General features: G+C 50.3%; 1 protein-coding gene across 1 annotated transcript in view; it reads right to left on the bottom strand.

Moving 5' to 3' along the window:
• The window catches only part of HIVEP3 (HIVEP zinc finger 3), a 256,369-nt gene that overhangs the window by 79,130 nt on the left and 160,067 nt on the right, over positions 1–17,172 (bottom strand). Inside the window, exon 4 of the mRNA XM_064398552.1 lies at positions 13,400–13,494. The gene's annotated coding sequence lies outside the window, so the exon portion shown is untranslated. The remainder of the gene's footprint in view (positions 1–13,399; positions 13,495–17,172) is intronic.

Genomic DNA, 17,172 nt, shown 5'->3' with positions numbered 1-17,172 from the left:
GCTCCATGTGCTGCTCCATCACCTGCAGCGGGGACATGGGGCTGAGCTCCAGGAGGGGGTGCTGCAAGAATGGTGCTCCCACACCCCAAACCAGCCCGACCTGAGCTGCCTGCAAGGTGCTGAATCATCCCTGGGGCTGCAGGAAACCCCAGAGCCCTCCTGAGCTGCTCACCCCACACCCACAGGGGCAAGGCCTGGGGAACCCGAGCGGTTGGGTCACCGCGGAGGAGCTCACTGAAATTACAGCCTCAAATTTCCAAGAGCTTTGTAGGACTTTCCTCTCTGAGCCTTTTGAGCTCATCCACGGACAAGAGAGCTGCAAATATGGCCCTGCTCTGGTGGCACCAGGAGGATGCTTGGGAAGGTGAGCAGATCTCTGATCTCACACCCAAAAATAGAGAAAAGTCCAACATGAGCAGGCTGGTCTCCTAGAAGGCGTCCCTGCCCATGGTCTTTAAGTCCCTTCCAGCCCAAACCATTCTGTGAGCCTATATAATGCCTTTATTTTTCATGGGTTTTTGGTCCCTTTAGGGTTTGCTTTTTTTAATTTTCTCTCCTAAAAGTCAGTCTGTGAGATCCCATTCCTTCCCCCAGCAGATGTGTCAGTCTTACACCCACTGCTGGCGTTTAAGAGAAGGGCTTAGAACTGTAAAATTAAACCCCCAAAATGCATTAAATTAAAAAGGATCATGGCACAAGAAGTTGTTTGTTTAACAAGGGGCAGAATAACCCATGGAGCCCCTGCAGGCTTCAGCTTTTGCCTTGTGAGCTGAGCAGGAGTCTCCTTAAGCTCCTCAAAGTCACCACCAGCGATGAACTGGAGTGAAATTAGCCCAGCATTTATCTTGGGAACTCCTCTCAGCCCCAGACTAAGAGATAACACTGCTTTTATCTGGATAACACTGATGCTCCCATTTATGAGGCACTGCAGACAGGGAATTTCAGCCAAACAACTCTGCTGCAGATTTCAGCCAAAAAACTCTGCTGATTTTTTTGGAATCAGCATTTCCAGGAACATGAAAAGATTGGTGGTTCAAAAAGTGCTGCCACAACCCCACAGGGTCCTCAGAGACGCTCAGACACTGAGCTCAGGATCCAGAACAGGGCCTGACTAAGCCTGGCCTGCTAAACCCAGGCTGCAGAACCCACCAGGCATTTCTGCATCTGGCTCAGGACTCATCCTTAAGCTTCAATTTCTCGCATGAAAATAGAAAATAGTCTTGATTTAAAGACTGCAAACAGTGGCAGAAGCAGCAGCTCTTGGTGAGGATGTTCCAGTGATTGATTTCTTCTCTGCTAAGATTCTGTTCCCTTTTTTTTGAGGCTTTTTTTGTCTGGCTTCACTGCCCAGACCTCTAAAATTCAATCCCAGATATTTTTATTGTTGGTTTTGCTCTTCAAGGAGAAATACCCCAACTCTGTGGGTTGGGGACAGATCTCTGTGGGCCTTAAACCCAGCAGTTCTTGTTGTAATTCACCTAAAATTGCTGCTGGAGATCTGCTTGGGGTAAGAGAAACACATCCTTCATTCCAGGCCTTGCACAAACCAAAGCACGGGGAATTCTTGGAAACCTGCTCCTTTCCAATCAGATTTCTCTGCATCTCACACAGAGCCTCAGGCTGCAGCTGGGGCTGTGGTCTGCAGAGGCCAACTGTGACACTCCAGAATGGCTTTGGATGAGCAGCAATGGTCAGAAACCAGAAACCAGCACAATTTTCTCTGGTCATGGAGAGCCCACAGTGCTGAAGGTCAAACAAAAAAACCATAATAATACAAAGAAATATTTCTATTCTTTGCAAAGCATTTGATATTCCTGTAGCCACATCTGGCTGGCTGCCAATGGCAAAATTTGTATTTTTTTCTTCTGGAGCACCAAGATTTTTAAAATTATATTCTTAAATGGTGGATGATCCATTCCAGCTCCTGGATCCCAACAACCCCACCCTGGGCATCCCTGCAGCTCTGGCAGCCTCGGGGCCGTGCCCATTCCCTGGGGAGCCTGGGCAGTGCCAGCAGCCTCTGGGGGAAGAACCTTGCCCTGATCTCCAGCCTGAGCTGCCCTGGCCCAGCTCCAGCCGTGCCCTGGCTGCTGTCCCTGTCCCAGAGCAGAGATGGGAGCTGCCCCTCGGGAGGAGCTGCAGATCCCTGAGCTCTGCCCTCAGTGTGCCCTGCTCCAGCTGCACACACCAAGAGCCCTCAGCTCCTCCAGACCCTTCCCCATCCCCTTGTCTCACCTTTGGACACTTTCTAGACACCTTTAGACCTTTCTTACACCCCAAACTGCCCTGAGCACTGGAGAGAGGCCACCCCAGCCCAGAGCAGAGCAGGACAATCCCTCCCTTGAGCAGCCCTGGCTCTGGGACCACACCACACAAAGCCCAGCCCCAGAGCACCCCCAGTCCCACGGGGAGCTCCCCAGGGACACTCAGTGGCCATGAAGAGCAGAGATCTCCTGGAGGGAGGATTGGCTGTGGGAGAGAGAAAGAAAACTGCCCAAAGAACAGCCGAGAACTGCCCAGCTCTGCCAGATGGGGATAAATAAAATTCCTCCCACACACACACCCAGACACATCTTCCAACCTAAGACACTTCTCAGCTGCATCTTTCCCAGGCTGTTTCCCATCCCTGGAAGAGCTGCTGGGATTTTCACCCAGGGTGGGGGTCTGGGGAGGTGGGCTTCCCTTTGTGCAGCCCTGGTCTGGTTCCCTGAGGCTCTGCAGGGCTGTGCCAGCACTTGGGAAGCTGGGAGGGAGCAGAGCTGGTGGCAGCTCCATCTGCCCTGCAGACCGAGCAGAGATCACGTGCGGTATTCATATTTCTGGAAAAATCCCTTTGCCCAGGATTCTTCTCCTGGGAAGCTGAGAAGCCTCAGAGAAAAAGGAAAACAACTTTATCTCATTTGTTTCTCCTGTGTTTTGCTGCTTTGGAATGTGGTTGGAGATTGTTTACCCAACAGGTGATTGTTTCATTGGTTTCATGTGAATTGTTTTGACTCATTGACCAGTCAAGGCCAAGCTGTGTCAAGGCTCTGGAGAGAGTCACGAGTTTCATTATTATCTTTTTAGCCTTCTGTAATTATCCTTTCTGTATTCTTTAGTATAGCTTTAGTATAGTATTCTTTAATATCATACAGTATCATAAAATAATAAATTAGCCTTCTAAGAACATGGAATCAGATTCATCATGACTTCCTCCATCTGGGAACCCTGCAAATACAATAATCACAATTTTGGGAGGCCCTCAGAGCCAGGGCAGACACCAGGAGCAGCTCAGAGAACCCTGTCTCGATGCCTGTGGTACCACAAAGGTTCTGCTGAGCTGCAGTGGCAGGAGGAAGCTCCCAGCCCCCGGCAGGATGAGCTCCCAGCACAATGCTCAATGAGGGCCTTTCTCCCTGGGAGGCTGTTTATTCCCTTTTATTCCCATTTATTCCCATGTATTCCTGCACAGCCCCGGCTCTCACCCCAGGAAAGCTCCTCTCCCAGGAGAATGGGGTGATTATGTGGGATTAACGCTTTGCCAGCGGGGCTTCCCCCGTCCCAGCCCCAGCCAAGCAGCGCCCGGGGCACAAATGTCACCATTGATGTCCCCAGCGTTCTGCTGAGCTCAATAGAGCTCATTATTCCAGCACAAACAGGTGACAACGGGGTTTTCCCCAATTCTTCACAGGCTTCAATCCCCTGCCTGCTTTGCAAGGGTACAGAATCATGGAAATATAGAATCATGGAATCATGGAATCACTGAATTATTCAATCATTGAACAACTGAGTTATTATTATATTCAATATTCAATTGAATATTGAATATATTAAATTGAATATTGAATATATTCAATTATTCATTGAATATTGAATTATTGAATAATAGAATCATGGAACCACTGAATTATTAAATCATTGAATAGTTGAGTTACTATTATATTCAATATTCAATGGAATGTGGTATCAATATTCAATTATTACATATGATCTTGTTTTATTATATTCATTATATTAAATTTAATATTGAGTATATTAAATATTCAATTATTCATTTAATATTGAATTATGAATCATAGAATCACAGAATTATAGAATCATGGAATCACTGAATTTTTGAATTATTGAATAATTGTGTTGTTATTATTATACTCAAAATTCAATCGAATATAATATTCAATATTCAGTTGTTAATTATGAGTTGTTATTATTATAGTCAATATTCAATTGAATATTGAGTATATTAAATATTCAATTATTCATTGAATATTGAATTATTGAATCATAGAATCACAGAATTATAGAATTATGGAATCATGGAATCACTGAATTATTGAACCATTGAATTATTGAATTATTTAATCCCAGAATCCTGGAATGGTTTGGGGTGAAAGGGACCTTCAATCCCACCCCACCCCTGCCACGGCAGGGACACCTCCCACTGTCCCAGGTGCTCCCAGCCCTGTCCAGCCTGGCCTTGGGCGCCTCCAGAGATGGGGATGGTCTCGTTCCCTTCCCCACAAGGCAATGCAAGGAATAAACTCATCCAGAAGGGCTGCACTGAACCTCTGGGCAGACCTCCACACTTGGAGGGGTTTTATTTCCCTGGGGTGTTTCATTTTCGCTCTGAGTGTCATTTCCTTAATGAAGATGAATGAAGGAAACACCATTTTAAAGAGCCTGACCCCTTGCAAACAAAACCAATTCCCCTCTGCTCAGCCTCAGCCCCTGGCACCCTTCTGCCTTGGTAACAATTCTCTCTTTTTTAGCTGTTTTTGCTGCCTTTGAGGCAGCAATTCCTGAAATGCACAGCAAATCAACTCCAAATTAGCCCAAAACTGACCCTCTGCTCTTTTCCCTGCTGCCAGTTCAGAGCTAAACAAATTTACTGAGCAGCACTTGTGACCCCAGGCTCCCACAGCCAACGCTAGCGGATCCTGGGCAGCCTGACAAACCCCAAAACGCCCCATTCCCTGAACCCCAGGAGCCCAGAGCAGCAGTGCCTGACGGAGCTGGGCCCTGCCGTGCTGTTTTGCCCTCTTTGATCGTGATAAGCCTCTCTTTTTTCCATTCACAGAGTAAACAAGCAGCGCCGGTTTCCTCCTGCCTCCTTGGGCTCCAGCGGGGCCGTGCAGCCTCCTCACCTCCCCAGGAGCATCTCTGCCCACCTGCTGCAGGCTGGGGCACCCCAGGAGGCTCACAGGAGAGGTCCCGAGGGTGCTGCCACCCCTGAAAGGCACCTTCACCCCAGGAGGGGAGGAGGTGGCAGCATCCAGACCAACACCTAACCCTCTGACACCCTGAGGATCCTGCCAGGGGTTTGTGAGCATCACCACAAGACTTTCCAGCCCTTTGGTGGTTTTCCTGTTGTTCTGTGTTGAGTTTTAACTTTTTCTTTTTTTTTTTTTTTGCCAGGGTTGGGATTAAATGTGTGAGATGGTATTTCTTGTTGGGACTCAGATGTTTGTTAGTTCTTATCTCTGTCACAGTGCCAGAAACCCTGAGTTCTGCAGCACTTCACTCTAACACATTAAAAATGGATCCCATCGCTCTCTACAAGGCCTTTTAAGGCTAAACTGTCCAATTAAGAAACGACACCTACATTATTTTTACTTTTAACCCAATAACCAACCACCCGTGCCTGCAATGGGGACTTTTTATCCAATTACACAAAACCACCCAAACCCATGGAGAAGGAGAAGGAGAAGAATGAGAAGGTGAAGAAAAAGGTGGAGAAGAAGGAGGAGGAGCAGCCTCCACCCTAAAACCTCCATCTTGCTTTATAGATATTACTGTATTCTAAATCCCAAACTCTAAGTTTCCCACCCTGTGATTTCACACACTTCTACCCAAACTCCACACCCACAATCCCAGTTCCACCATTCCATTTTGGAAGCTTCTCCACAGCCTTAGGTCAGTGCAGTGTTCTCCTGGGGGTCAGTGCCTGGCAGCATAGAAAGTCTCAAATTCTCAATAACCAGGGTTACAACAGCTCTGCAGTGAGGTGGGCACATCTCCACAGTGCCAGGACTTGTGGCCACCTCTGGTGTGCTCAGGGTGGGGTTGTTGGGCTGTCCTGGGTGGGGACAGGAGTGTCGGGCTGGGTGGTCCTGGGGGTCCCTCCCCGCTCAGGACATGCTGTGTTTGTCTGAGCTGGGGCACTCAGGGGTACCAGTGCTGCCTCACTCTGCACTGCCTTCTCGTGAAGAACAAAAGCTCTGCCCCAAATCTGCCCCTCAGCAGGGTCAGAGGAGGAGAAAAGCCTCATGGGTGACTTCAGAGTTTGGTACAACATCCCCTGGACACTGACTGCGCCACAGCTCGGGCTCAGCTTCTGGTTCCCTTTGCCCAGGGCACCAGTGAGGGCACAGGGCAGGTTCATTTTGCCCAGGTGAGGGCACAGGTTCCCCCAGTGAGGGTACAGGGCAGGTTCCCTTTGCCTGGGGACACCAATGAGGGCACAGGGCAGGTTCCCTTTGCCCAGATGAGGGCACAGGTTCCCCCAGTGAGGGCACAGGGCAGGTTCCCTTTGCCCAGATGAGGGCACAGGTTCCCGCAGTGAGGGCACAGGGCAGGTTCCCTTTGCCCAGGTGAGAGCACAGGCTCCCCCAGTGAGGGCACAGCACACCCTGGATGGTTCCTGGGAGAGGAAGGAGCCCAGCCCAACCTGTTTGGTCAGCACTACACCCACCACTGGCAGCATATGAGAACATTTTGTAGTGCAGTAAAGGTGGCCTGGGTGGAATAAAGGTGACCCTACACCTTCCAGGATCCCAGATTATCCATGTGAACACCCTACAGGTGTTCCCTGATCACCTGAGCCTGCCAGGCCCATGGTGGCCCCACTGGGTCACCTCATGCCTAGCAGACCTGCTGCCAGTTCCAAACTTGGCACATTTATAGAGCAGTGTTACCCCAGGATCCCAAATCCAGCACCAGCAAATCCTAATCAGCCCCATAAAAACAGAAATGCATCATTCCCATATGAGGGCTGAAACCTGGGTCCTGGAGAAGCATTTCATGACAGTCCAAAGGATTTCATGACAGTCCAAAGGATTTCATGACAGTCCAAAGGAGGCCAAGGCTCCAAACCTCTGGAAGAGTAATGCCAGCCCTGCCCCCAGCGTGGGGATTATTTTTTCCCGTTGCTGTCCCACTGGAGATCACAGCTCTGGAGGTTTTGGCCTTTCACACACAGCAACCCTGGGATCCTGTCACTCCCAAACTCCACCATCACTGAGATTTGCTCAGCTCAGAGAACCTGAGCCATCCCTGCTCCCTTCAGCTCTTTTGCTTCCTTCTCCTTATTTCACATCCAGCCCTAAACCAGCTCCCTGGAGAGGGAACATCTGGGGCAGGACAGGAGGGCAGAGTTTGCTTTGGAAGCTGCTCATGGCTGCCAGGCATGGGTGACCATGGTAGCCCAGCAATGAAGATTTTTTCTTCTTAACATCAAAAAGAGCAATTCTGGGAGCCGGGAGCTACAGCAAGGAAGCTGTTCCCTCCCAGGGAGTGGAATCAGAGAATCTTTTAGGAAAAGAGCTCCAGGATCATCGAGCCCAGCCTGTGCCTGATCCCCACCTTGTCACCCAGATCAACGTCCAGGCCTGCCTTGGACACTTGCAGGGATGGGCACTCCAACCCCCCCAGGGAAGCTCCTGCTAAGGCCTGAGCACCCTTTCCATGCAGACATTTTCCCCCAGTATGCAAATATGGGACTTTAAGAACTTTCAGGGCTCCTTTTCTGTTGCTGGTGTGAGGGTTTGGAGCTGTGGGGGAACAGGAAATGTTCCCTGCCAGAAGGGGCTGGGGTAGGGACACCTCTGCTGCTGGGGGCTGGATTGGATGGATATTCCATTCTGGGAAAAGCCTCTGGGATTCTGGTGTTCAGGATCCCAGGAATGAGGTGGGAAAAGAGCTCCAAGGACATCGAGTCCCAGCTGATCCCCACCTTGTCCCCAGCCCAGAGCTCTGAGTGACACATCCAGGAATTCCTGGGACACCCCCAGGGATGGACACTCCAAATCCCCCTGGGCAGCCCCTGCCAAGGCCTGACCCCCCTTTCCATGGGGAAATTCCTGCTGTGCCCACCCTGAGCCTGCCCTGGCCCAGCCTGAGGCCGTTCCCTCTCCTCCTGTCCCTGTTCCCTGGAGCACAGCCCGACCCCCCCGGCTGTCCCCTCCTGGCAGGAGCTGTGCAGAGCCACAAGGTCCCCCCTGAGCCTCCTTTTCTCCAGGCTGAACCCCTTTCCAGCTCCCTCAGGAATTCTCCAGCCCCTTCCCAGCTCTGTTCCCTGCCCTGGACTGGCTCCAGCCCCTCCAGGTCCTGTTTGCAGTCACGGGCCCAGCACTGGACACGGCTCAGGAGGAATTAGGTGACAGTGTGGGAGGGCTGAGTCATCTCCTGCTCCTTAGATAGTCATGAAATGCCTTCCTCCACCTCTGGCTCTTCTTCCCCATAGCTCTGAGCACACACAAGTTTTATATCTCCACTTGAATTCCCAGAGGAATTCCTCATTCCTTCCCTCAGCCATTATCTTTCATTCGATGTGACATCCAGAGCTCTGTGGATCACTGGCCCCACACTGAATGGGCTCTGCCACCTCCCACACACCTCCAGGAGAAAGAGCTTGTCCAGAGTTTAATGTGACACTGCAGCCTTAGGGGAAAAGCAAAAAAAAAAAACCGTGGAGAAAATCCAAAAATTCCTCCTGGCTGCCAGGCCTCAGTTACAATCAGCAAATCACCTCGGCTGTTTCACCTCAGGGTAAAACTTGGAAAGCTCAGTTCCTTTCTATGAATCACCCTCAGCAAACAGCCCCAATTAAGAGATAAAACATTGCTACCACAACAGCAGTTTGGGCAGGGATTTATTTTTAGAAGCTTCTTAAAATAGTGCGTGGTACCTCGTTCATCCCCTGTGTGCTGGTGCGGGGTGATGTCAGAGCAGTGAGACACTCCTGAGGGACACACACTTCACACCCTCCTCAGGGCTCCTGCACAGCACCAAGCTGAGAGAAAACACTGAAAAAAAACAGGCGAGGAAGCCCAAAATTGGTCTTAACACCTCCCTGCCAGTGTAGTAAGATGCCAGGGTTTGGAGAGAGGGGTGTAAAGGGATGATTCAAAGCAGATTTTGGAAGTGACAACATTTCCTACTAAAAAGTGAGCAGAAAAGGCTCTTTGTGATTTTGGGGAAGGGTTTTGGGTTCTGAGAGCCAACCCTGGTGCTGAAACGGGCTCTGGTGCGAAGTCTTGATTTGAGAGGCCACTGATGAGGAGATGCCACTGTCCCTGTGGGACCAGCAGGGATCTGGGGACAGCTTCTGATCTGGCACTGCCAGCACAACCTGCTGCACCTGGGCAGTGGTGGCAAAGTCAAATGATCACAGAATATCCTGAGCTGAAGGGCCCTAAAGGATGATCCAGCCCAGCCCCTCCCCTGCCCAGACCCCCCAAAAACCCCACCCTGGGCATCCCTGCAGCTCTGGCAGCCTCGGGGCCGTGCCCATTGCCTGGGGAGCCTGGGCAGTGCCAGCAGCCTCTGGGGGAAGAACCTTGCCCTGATCTCCAGCCTGAGCTGCCCTGGCCACTCTGTGCCCACCCTGTACCCCCTTGTGCCCTTTTGGGGTGGGCAGCCGTGGGTGAGGACAGGGCTGAATCCCAGCAAGGTCAGATGTGAAGGATACAAAGCACCAGAGCTTCGTGGCACTGTTGAAACCAAGCATCACAAGAAAAGCTGAATCAAAACCTGAAGTCCCCCTGAGCTGGGCCTGGGGAGGCCCCACTTTGAGTGCTGAGGGGCTGGAGCGAGTCCAGGGCAGGGAACAGAGCTGGGAATGGGCTGGAGCCCCAGGAGAGGCTGAGGGAGCTGGGAAGGGGCTCAGCCTGGAGAAAAGGAGGCTCAGGGGGGACCTTGTGGCTCTGCACAGCTCCTGACAGGAGGGGACAGCCGGGGGGGTCGGGCTGTGCTCCAGGGAACAGGGACAGGAGGAGAGGGAACGGCCTCAGGCTGGGCCAGGGCAGGCTCAGGGTGGGCACAGCAGGAATCTCCCCATGGAAAGGGTGCTCAGGCATTGGCAGGAGCTGCCCAGGGAGGGCTGGAGTGCCCATCCATGGAGGTGCTCAAATAGTGAGGGGATATTCCTCCCAACATGGTTCAGTGGGCACAGGGGTATTTGGCAAAGTTTGAATTCAATTATTTGGAGAAGTTTTCCAACATTTGGCATCTTGTGACCACAAAAACCAAAGGGCAAAGAGCAGCCTGTGAGTTTGGAAGGTGACAAGGACCAGGCTCTGTCAGCACACCTGGCCCTCATCCCCAGCCCTTCCCTGGGGAAAGCCCCCTGCTCCTTTAGCCTGGCCAAACCCAAAGCCACCTCCATGAGCTGACTGAAGCTCTGCAAGGAATTAAATCCAAAAGAGGAGTGGAGGAGCTGGGGCTGAGGGATAATTCCCTCCTGTGGCAGCTCCTGCTGCGCAGCCCTTGCTCTGCACAGATCACTCTGGGCAGGTTCACATGCAGGGATTTGTTTGGTGAAAACCCCAGCTTCTCCAGGGACAGGAAACAGCCAGAGGAAGATGCAGTAGAGAAGTATCTTAAGTTGGATGATGTGTCTGGGTGTGTGTATTTTATTCTACCCCCACCTGTCAGAGCTGGGCAGTTCTCTGCTGTTCTCTGGGCAGTTTTCTTTATCTCTCCCACAGCCAATCCTCCCTCCAGGAGATCTCTGCTCTTCATGGCCACTGAGTGTCCCTGCATGGCTGAGAAAATTCCAGCATCCCACTGGGAGATGCTGCGCCCAGGGCAGGAGCCAAGCATTCCTACCTGGATCCAATCTGAGCCTGGAACAGCACAGCAGCCTTTGCCCACTGCATGCCCAGAGGAGCAGCTTTCTCCTGCCCTGCATTGCCAGAGGAAGAGCAGGCCCATCTGCAGCAGCCCTGGAGCTGCAGAGGAAAACTGCAGCCTTGTGCAGGATCCCTGCTCCAGCAGAAGCACAGCTGGCACTGCAGGAGGGCTGAGCCCCCATGGGATGGGACTGTGCCACCACCCTGACCCACAGGGGCTCAGCGCCTCTTCTGACTCTGCCAGGGTTGGTTTGTATTACTGCATTTTTATTTTATTTTCATTTTCTTCCCTAATAAAGAACTGTTATTCCTATTCCCATATCTTTGCCTGAGAGCCCCTCAATTTAAAATTTATAACAATTCAGAGGGAGGGGGTTTGCATTTTCTATTTCAGGGGAGGCTCCTGCCCTCCTTAGCAGTCACCTGTCTGTTCAAACCAAGACAAGAAAATTCAGGGACATAAATAAATGTGAAAAGAGGCAGCTCTGGGTGAGGCACACAGGTGGAAAATTACAGAAGGGTTGGGACAGAGGGAAAAAGCCTCTTGTGGGATGGAGCAGCAAAGCAGGAGCAGAACCAGGCACTGCCAGAGGAGAGATTTGGTACAATTGTCAAAAAAAAAACCAACGCCAAAAAACCACTTTTGAAGACACCCAGGGAGAGCTGGGTCACCTCCACATGGGAATGGGGACAGGAGATGGATTTACTGACAATGAAAGATGCAAGAGAAGATGGAGAATTAATGATTCTAAATGCTGTGTGCAGCATAATTCTCCCTAAAAGCCCAACCAGGCAGAGATTTTTACACTGCCCAGGTGAAAGAACTCGAAAATATCACTAAAACTCACAGAGCTTTTCAACAAAACTCCTTAGATCTGTTTTTATTTTACACAAATAAAAGCCAGGCAGCCAAATTAATCCTAATTAACCTGATTAGGGTTATTGTAGGCTAAGAATCATTCAGTTGTACCACAAGGGTTTTATTTTTTCCCCTCTCTCTAGAATTCCCTTTGTGCACCTGCTTTTAACACCATCCTGATGAGAGCACATCCCAATATAATTCCATTATGGCTGGGAGAGGTTTCATCCATCCACTGAAATTCAGGGAATAAATACAAAACCATGCACATTATGTACTCTCTGCAGGGATATTTCAAGCTTTTCCCCTCAAAGTAAATCAGTTTTATGTCATTAAAGCCCTTGAAAATATCAAGCTGCAAGGCTTTGCTCCCAGAACTCTGTTTCCTCTCAATTCCTTATGACTTTGGGGAAGGCAGGTCACAGAAACTGGCATTTCCCACTTGAGCTCAGCCCTGCAGCCAACTCTGGTGCCTCAGTTTCCCTCAGATATGGGCATGCATTTCAGAGGTGCTGAAAATCCTAAACCATGATAATTTCTAGGAAGTCTGAGGTGAAAAACAAGCAGGATTTTTTTTTTTTGTTTGTTTAAATTTAAACTTCCAGAACCAGTGGATGGCACAGAGAAAGCCTAAAACCAAGAAGGCTCTGACAAACACAAGAGCAAAGCCTGGATTTAGACTCCTCCTGAGGGAAAAACAAGGAATTAATTAATTTTATTTGCACCTGATCACCTTTGGGGTCCTGGATTTGTTTTCATTTCTTACTTGCTGACAGCCACAGGGACACCAGCAGTGGCTGCCCACTGGGGCAGCCTTTGTCCCTGGGGGCAGCCTGTGGCTCTGCCCTTTTACATTATAAATATAAATCTGGTCTATAATAAACCTTTTATTCCTCAGAAAGTCACAAATCCTGGAATTCTTGCCGTCTCCACCAAAATGAACCTGTGCAGATACAGGTACAATCAGGCAGTGTTGGAAAGAGGGCAGAATTCCAAGGATTTGGAGCATCCATTGGACCCCCAGAACTGCTTTAAATCCATTAAATAAACCCGGGTTGCATTTCTGCCCTCGGGGTGTCGGCCCCAAACTCTCCTTGAGGGGCTGGCAGGGGCAGCTCTGAGGTGGGGAGTGAAGAAAAAGCCAAAACTCCCAAATCCACAGGGAAAAGCTGAATTGCTGGTTTTCTAGGAATGGTTTGGGTTGGAAGGGAAATTAAACCCATCCAGTTCCAACCCAGGGACCTTCAGGCTGCTCCAGCCTGGCCTTGGGCACTGCCAGGGATCCAGGGGCAGCCACAGCTGCTCTGGCAATTCCAGCCCAGCCCCTCCCAGGGAACAATTCCTAATTCCCAAAACCCAACAAACCACCAAATCATAGTTTTGTCCCTGTCACACTCCAAAACCTGCACAGAACCAGGCCCTGACATCACAAATAAACTGATTTTTCATTACAAACATTCCAAGCTGATGGGATCCCCTCCGTGAGACACAAATCCCACTGGCCTGAGGAGCTGTGCTCCATTCTGGACTTTCTGGACCTTTTGAAAGGAAAATGAAGCATTTTCAGAGTGCCCCCAGGATAACCTGAGATGGAAGGGACCCACCAGGATCATCAAATGCAATTCACAATACCAAAGGGAAAATGGGAGCTCCAGCACAGGTTGGTACCTTTAAAATGCATGTGGAGGATGGAAAATAAGATTTTTCTTACTAAAACTGCTGCAGATACCAGGCTGGGACAAGCTGCAGGTGCTTCAGAGGCCAGGATTAAGAGTCGAAATGGTCTTGATAAATTGTAGAAATGGTCTGGAAGAAACAAGAAAAAAAGAAAAAGACACTTCAGGAACGATAGGTGAATTGGTGGGGCAGGAATAACCAATGGCATGGCCACCAGGGAGATAAATACAGGCTTGGAAGGGTGGGGTTGGGAAATCTCAGGATTTCCATGGGTCACAAAGTGACCAGGAGCTGAACATGAAATAGTGCAATAAAATAAAACCCAACATTTGCTGTGATGCAGAGACAAAATGTCCAATAAATAAACAAAGGGAACTTTCCATGTCTTAGGCCAGACTGAGCTTCTGGTGCTGGACATTTCAGTCAAATCACAGATAAATTCACAGTGAGGACAAGGAGAATGATCTGAGATGGGTGGAGAGAGCACAGAGTGGAAATCCAGAGAGGAAAACCAGATTTATAGCATCATTATGGTTGGACATTTAAGTCAAATCACAGATAAATTCCCAAGGAGAATGAACTGAAATGGATGGAGAGAGCACAGAGTGGAAATCCAAAGAGAAAAATCAGATTTGTGGCCTCATTAGGATTAGGAAAAGCCCTCCAGGACCATCCAGCCCAACCCCAAACCAGCACCACCAAGGCATGTCCCCAAGTGTCACACCCAGGTGTTTGTTGGACATTTCCAGGGATGGGGACTCACATTCCCAGCGTGGGGATTCTTTTGGAGTGAAGACCACAGGGAGGCACCACCCTGCTCTTCAAACCCACCCCAAGGGACACAACAGAAAGGGACAAATCACCTGGAGGGTGTGTCAGGGGGGTCACAGCCCCAAATTGCACCAGGGAGCCCAGGCTGGACACCAGGAGGTATTCCCTGAATGGGAATTCACGGAATTCAAGGGCTCTCCAACACCTGGATCAGGGAATTTAAGGCACAGCCCAGCAGGAGGTGGCTTTACCTCGGACTCCCAATTTTCTTTCTTTCCAAGGGTAGAAAAACCCCCCAGGAAGCAACTCAGTGGCTCAATTACACAAGTTAATTAACCAAATTAACAGCTGAGGCTGTGGCCCCTCCAGCACATCACCCACACAGGCAGAGGGATCTGTCTACACAGGGGAAAGAAGTAAAATTCCATCAATGTTGTGGAGAAGAAATAGAGATTGAGGAGACCAAGATGTGCCAGCATCACCCAGAGGGCCAGGATCAGTGGAGGGGGAGCCCTGGCCAGTGGAAAAATCCCCAAATGACCCTTTTAATTAGAGAAATTTTAAAAACATTCTACTCAAATATCTGCAGGTGCCCTTCACGTGACAGGATCTCAAAGCAGTTTTCATTTTGCACCAATTTGCCTTCCCACAGAGCAGGCACAACCTTCCTTTGCAGGTGGAAGGCTGAGCAGAGCTGCTCGAATTCCTCAGCAGGAATGGAGCTGGGGCTGGGGGCTCCTGCCAGGATTTTTAGCATTGCACAAAGCCCAAAAATAGATCCAGAACAGGTTCTGCTCCTCCAGAGGCTCCCTGGGCTGGCAGAGGGGTCCCAGCTCCATTCAGGGACAGTTTAAGCCAGGCTCATCACCAACAAAATCTTCCTTGGGCACAGCTGGGAACAGAGAGGTTCTGGGATTTTTCCAGGGATCTCAAGAGGTCAAAAGGACCCTCCCAGCATCACCCTGGGCACAGAGAAGCTGCCCCTGGATCCCTGGCAGTGCCCAAGGCCAGGCTGGACATTGGGGCTGGGAGCACCTGGGACAGTGGGAGGTGTCCCTGCCATGGCTGGGGTGGCACTGGGTGGGACTTGAGGTCCCTTCCCACCACACTTCCATAATTCTGTGATTCCCCATCCTCACTTCCAGGGATGGAGCAGCTCTGGGAATTCCAGCCCAGCCCCTCCCTACCCTCCCAGGGAACAATTCCTAATTCCCAAAACCCAACCAACCCCCAAATCACACTTTCTTCCCTGTCACACTCCAAACCCTGCACAGAACCAGGCCCTGACACCACAAATAAACTGATTTTTCATTACAAACATTCCAAGCTCATGGGATCCCCTCTTTGGGACACAAATCCCACTCTCCCAAGGAACAATTCCTTCCCAAAACCCAACCAACCCCCAAATTACACTTTCTTCCCTTTCCCATTCCAAACCCTGCACAGACCAGCCTTGCTCAGGCCCTGACACTACAAATAATCTGATTTTTCTTTACAAACATTCCAAGCTGATGAAATCCCCTCTGTGGGACACAAATCCCACCAGCCTGAGGAGCTGTGCTCCATTCTGGGCCTTCTGGACCTTTTGCAAGGAGAATGAAGCATTTTCAGAGTGCCCCCAGGTTGGTGTTGGGCTCCTCTGCTCCCAGAGCCCCATGACCTCACCAGGCCTTCCCAGCCACAGCAGGATCTGGAATATTGATGTTTTCCTGGAAAATATTTTCCAGGGAAAATATTGATAATATTTTCTGAAAGTATCAATGTTTTCCTGGAAATCTGGAAGGGAATTAGGACTGGGCTGCCCTGCCCACCAGGAGCAGCCACATCAGGGCTGCCAGGCTGGGAGGGGAGGGAAGTTTGGGACTGGAATCCATGGACAGACCACTGATGATGCCAAAAACTCCTCTGGGCAACCCCAGCCTGGTGGGCAGGAGGATTTCCTTCCCCTGCTTCCCAGGATGGGAATGGAATGCACTGGGATGGGATGGGATGGGATGGGATGGGATGGGATGGGATGGGATGGGATGGGATGGGATGGGCTGGGCTGGGCTGGGATGATCCTGAACCATTCCATGATCACCAAGCCCTCGCTGCCACCTGGCTGTGGAGAACCTGGGAGAGCTCAGTGCCAGAACAGACTTTTATCACAATGGAATTTTCATTTTAATAGCAAAATTTAAATAAATAAAACTAAATCAGGCTCCCACTCCAGAAGCACACAGTGAGAGCTCCCTGGCTGCAGCAGGAATTTCTGGAATTTCTGCCCCATCCCTTCCTGGCTGCTGAGGCTTCCCCAGCCACAAAACACGGATGGAAATGACTGCTGGCCTTGCTGATGGACAAACATCCCAACATTTCCTTCTGCATTTCTCTGACAAATGAAGGTCCAGCTTTGTTCAGCAGTATCCTGAGAAGCCACAGCCAGGCTCCTGCTGCTCAGCTGCAGCTTAACTGGGAGGCATCAGCCCCTCCTGGGCTTGGAACAAAGAATTTTAGCTTAAAAGGGAAAAAAATAACAAAAAGAAGCAGTGTAGGCACTGGAGATGAAGCAGCTTTAAAACCTCTTTTATCAGGGCAGCTTCCACCTCCAGGCTGGAGTTAAATATTCATATTCCAGCCACAGATATGAATTCCCAAAAATTCCTCTGCCCTTCTGTGAGCCAGGGCAGGGTGGCAGCTCCTGGGAGCTCCTCCAGCCGTTCTGGGGGCTGGTGACACTAAAAACAGGCCCAGCCAAGCTGAAATCCTCAGGAGGTAACAGCACTGAGGAGCTGAATCTCTGCAGTGGCTGTTCACCCACTAAGATGGGGAAAAAAACCCCAAAACTGCCCCATTTCTGTGTGATTTCCCCTGCTACAGGAAGGAGCTGCCAAGGGCCATTGCTGCTGAGCTTAATTGCATCCAGTGCTCCTGAGGGTGAGGGGAAAGAGCTCTTCATGAGCCAAAACCAAAAAAAGTGAATATACTCTGGTGCAGCAAGAGTAGCATCCTCAAAGCTTCACTCCCCACACCACCAAGTGTGAAATCAGAGATTTT

The sequence above is a fragment of the Passer domesticus genome, chromosome 24, assembly GCF_036417665.1.
Source record: "Passer domesticus isolate bPasDom1 chromosome 24, bPasDom1.hap1, whole genome shotgun sequence".
Taxonomy (NCBI): domain Eukaryota; kingdom Metazoa; phylum Chordata; class Aves; order Passeriformes; family Passeridae; genus Passer; species Passer domesticus.
Note: the sequence above shows the minus strand (reverse complement) of the source record. Positions and strands in the feature narration are given on the sequence as shown.